We start from the raw sequence: 4,247 nt of genomic DNA, 5'->3' as shown, positions 1-4,247 counted from the left end.
ACATGGGATCCAAACCTTCGGCGGGAGCGCCACCGCGCTTCCCAAGCAGCGCACTATCCAGTGCGCCACCGGGCTGGCCCGCTTTTTGTCTTTTTTCGTGACTGGCAACGGATCACAACCCTCAGTGTCGCGCCCGCACCGGACCGGGACCAACGGGATCGCAACCCCCGGTGTCGTGCCCGCACCTCGCTCAGCCAGTGAGCGGGAACCGGTCTGTACGTGGGATCCGAACCCTCAGCGGGAGTGCCGCCGCACTCTCAAGCAGCGCACCGTAGCAGTGCGCCAACGGGCCGGCCCCACAGCCTGTAGCTTTCTAAAGACTTAAGAAAAAAGGTCCAAAGGAAAGAGGAAACAAAAACCTCTCTCTCCTCAGACACCCAAGTCAGGGTTAGCAGACTGCTTTGAAGCACCCTGTTTTGGCCATAAATACCTTGACTGAACTATCTCCTCAGACTGTGTTCCAACAGTGAGAATTTGCTGAGAGCAGACCTCCTCTGCAAGAACAAGGTAAGGGCAGGTAAACTCTGACTCAATCACGCAGTCAAGGCCTTGACAATGGTTTGCCCAAGGCCTCTGTGGGCCACCACTTTAGTGTTTTTTTTTATACAGCATCATGCTGGATTTATGACTGAGTGATAAAATGATACTAAAGGTAGTCATGTGAAGAATTTAGGAAACTAAATACCCATTTTTTCTAATACTTCTGAGGAAGCTGAGATATATTTATGGGTAGGAGATTTAGAGGTTATTTAAGAGAAATTATCATTATCTAGGGTTCACCCACAGAGGTCTTAGGCAAGTGACTTAAGTGCTTTGATTCTATTTTTTTCTCCACTGCCAAATTGGGTAAGATGCTCCTGGGCAACATCGACTTCTTCCAACTCTTAAATTATAAGATTGTACGATCATTGTGTGCTAATAACCCTTAAACAGAACTAATTAGACAGTATCTGTAAACTTAGAACTAAATATGTTCAGGTTCAAGGCAGATCTGTCTCCAAGACCTATTAAAACCATTACAGCTATCAGTTCTAACCTGAGAAAAGTAAACAACACTCCAAGCCAAGAAGGAACTCGTTTGACTGCTTTCCTTGTCTCCCTATAATCAAAGCAATATTTTCATGAGTGTCTGGCTCCCAAATACCTCTAAATGTCTCAAGTAGACCTAGCATAAGCAGTATTTTCATCTGATTGGCAACTGTGTGGCAATATTCCTCTTTCAATGTTGCCTGATCCTTACTCTCCTGATTTTTATTGAATTATATCAAGCATACAGAAAAGTATAAAGAACCGATGATATGTATTTATTTGTTTTCATTGATACATTGTAATTGTACATATATATTTAAGGGATACAACCTGATGTTTTGATACACATATTTGTTGTATAATAATCGAGTCAGGACAGCGTACCCACCATTACCTCATGCACTTATCATTTCTTTGTGGTGAGAACATTCAAAAGCTATCTTCTAGCTATTAATTATGTAATATACAAAACTTAGCAGTTAACCATAATCACGCTACTGGGAAACAGAACACCAGAACTTACTAGAACCACCAATTCTTAAGTTTATTAATTTTTTTTTTTTATACATTCTAAGATGTTATTGTGGGGCAGTTGGGGGGGAGGCAGAGGGGAAAGGGGAGAGCACTAGAGTGGAAGGAGGAGGAAGGGGGGCGTGGTAGAGACCCGTGGCACCCCTCTCATTCTGGCTGGGGAGGCTGGGGCACTTCCTGTGGCAGCTCAGTGGTCCTTACAGGGCTGGATGCACTGACGCTGGGGGAATGTGGCTAAGGCCCTGCCCCCCTCCCCACCCCAGGAGCCCGGGGTGCTTCTAGTGGTACCACTGATTTTTAAAGAGGACTAAATAGGTCTCTTCACAGGGTTCCTACTACATGCCAAATACAATGGCAGTGGTTCAGGATACAAAGGTCAGCAACAGATGAGGACAGACAGCTAAGCAAATAAGTGCAATAATGTGTACACACTCCAGAATTTGCCTGGTTCAGGCATGACACAAAAGCCTTTAAAGTATACCAATGCAGTAATGCACTCAAATACTTTAGTAGTCTTTAGCTTATAAACAGTTCTACATCTCTAAAAATTCATTCCCAGATAGATGTGTGAAACTTGGAGCACATTTGCCCCAACATACACTGCTATAAATGTGGTTAGGTTTCCAAGCCAACACACAAAAGACCAATTTATCATAAAGTATCTGAAACACTATACATTTGCCCTGCCAAAAGAGCAGAAAACATTATTGCAGCCAAAGAGAATCGTGAGTGATTTTGTCATCTGGAAAGATGGGGCATGAGGGAAAGCAGAGTGTAGATTAATGAGGGGTGCAGGCTCCCAGGAGAAGGGCAAGTACAAGTGCAATAGCTGCTGCACAGCACTGGCGTGGGGCAGTGGGTACCCTCCTGCCTCTGGCCCTTCTGCAGGGCAAAGTCAAAGAGAAGGTGGACAGGGCTGTTGAGGGCGCCCATCAAGCTGTGAGCAATGCCTGCCAGCGCCAGGAGATCGTCACTGCCAGGACAGCAGACACCCTCCTAAAGGCAGTGGAGAAAAAATTTGGAAAACAGTGCCACTCAGCAGTGCCACTGACAAGGCTGTGGAAGCAGCAAGAATGGCCAAACTGATAGCCCAGGACCTGCAACTCATGCTAGAAGTCCCAGGCTGCAGACCCAGGCAGGACTCAAAAGGTTCCAACACAGAGCCCTTGGATGAGGACAGCCCTAGAGGGTATGAGAATGGACTGACCCCCTCACTGCACTCCCCAGAACTGCCCAGGAGTCCTGTTTCCTCCCAGCAGCCCTCCTGTATGGGACCAGGGTCCCTTCTCCAGCCCCAAAGCTTGGCCTGATGGGGGTTGGGGGCCATGCGAACAGGCAGAGAAACTAGTTGGCTAGGAGGCTGAGGATGAGGCTGGGATGCAGGGGCCAAGGCCCAGAGATGGTTCCCCACTCCTCAGAGGCTGCAGTGACAGTTCACGAGGAGGAGGGGGGAGATGAAGAGCCCTTGCCCCAGCTGAAGGCCCCAGGAGGCTCGGAGCCTGAGCCTGTCACCACACTGGTCTTGAAGGGCCTCTCCTTGCAGAGTCCCAGTGCTGGGTACCTGATGGAAGAGCTAGAGGATCCTGCTGCAACTGAGAGGACTACCCAGCTGGCAAGATATCCTCTGTCCTCACTTTGTGCCCTCTGCTTCTCCAAGCCTTGCCTCTCACCCTTTCTAGACCTCTATCTGATCCCAAGGGGCTTTCATTTCAACTCAGCTTCCTCTCTGCCTGGCCGGTCTTGGACCATATCCTGCCTCAAAAAAATAGAGAACTTTCAAGCTGGAAGGAAACTTAGAGATCTTCAAGTCCAACTGCCTCATTTGACAGACGGGGGAACTGAGGCCCAGAGCACTCACTCCAACTTGCCCAAAGTTACAAACTAATAATTAATAACAGAGCCAGAACATTTTTGCCTGTTCTCCTTCCATATCATTTCCAGCTCCCAGTTTCCTATTCCACATCTATCGCCACCTCCACACTTTCTCTCTTTGGTGCCCAAAAATAAAAAAAGGAAAAGATTGTTTCCTCCCTAAAAAAATAATAAGCGGTGCAGATGGAATCTTGAGGTGGTGCCTGGAACCTTTAAGGCAACTGAACTCGGATTTTGAAACCAAGGGCCAGGAAGGCCTGGCTTTGATCAAATCCAGGTTACCCCTCTTAAAAACTGGGTGCCTTTAAACTTGTTATTCAACCATTCTAAGCCTCAGTTTATTGATTCAAACAGTAAACAATAAGGCATTTCTTTTTTTTTCCATTTGCTTGAGAATATATGGCTTTCATCTTCCTTGATATAAGAGTACCCTTAACACATAGCTGAGTTTATCAGTCATTATTAGAAAATGTCCAGTTTCTTCATAAAACAAAAACAAGTTTTTTCCCAAGTACAAAAAGGGGACTGATGAGAATGTATTACACATGAGAAAAGGACAGGCTGAATTAAAATGAAGTAACCAGGAAGGGACTAAAGACAGCGGAAAAGGACAGATATATCATGAACAGAAGAGTTTCCTGATAAGAAAAGATATGAAGGGGAATTCCAGAAAATTTCCAGATGACTTATGGGCTGTCTACACAGGGAGAAGAAGAGAGGAGAGGGCTGGCCCCGTGGCTCACTTGGGAGAGTGTGGCACTCGTAGCGCCAAGGCCGCGGGTTCGGATCCTATATAGGAAAGGCCGGTGCCAAGC

At 46.7% G+C, this 4,247-nt stretch overlaps 1 pseudogene; it reads left to right on the top strand.

The window, feature by feature from the left end:
- Nucleotides 1–851: 851 nt before the first annotated feature.
- On the top strand, nt 852–3,445 carry LOC103591507 (annotated as a pseudogene).
- Nucleotides 3,446–4,247: the final 802 nt, after the last annotated feature.

Source organism: Galeopterus variegatus, unplaced genomic scaffold, assembly GCF_000696425.1.
Source record: "Galeopterus variegatus unplaced genomic scaffold, G_variegatus-3.0.2 Scaffold979, whole genome shotgun sequence".
In the NCBI taxonomy this organism is placed as follows: Eukaryota; Metazoa; Chordata; class Mammalia; order Dermoptera; family Cynocephalidae; genus Galeopterus; species Galeopterus variegatus.
This window is presented reverse-complemented; position numbering and strand designations above follow the sequence as displayed.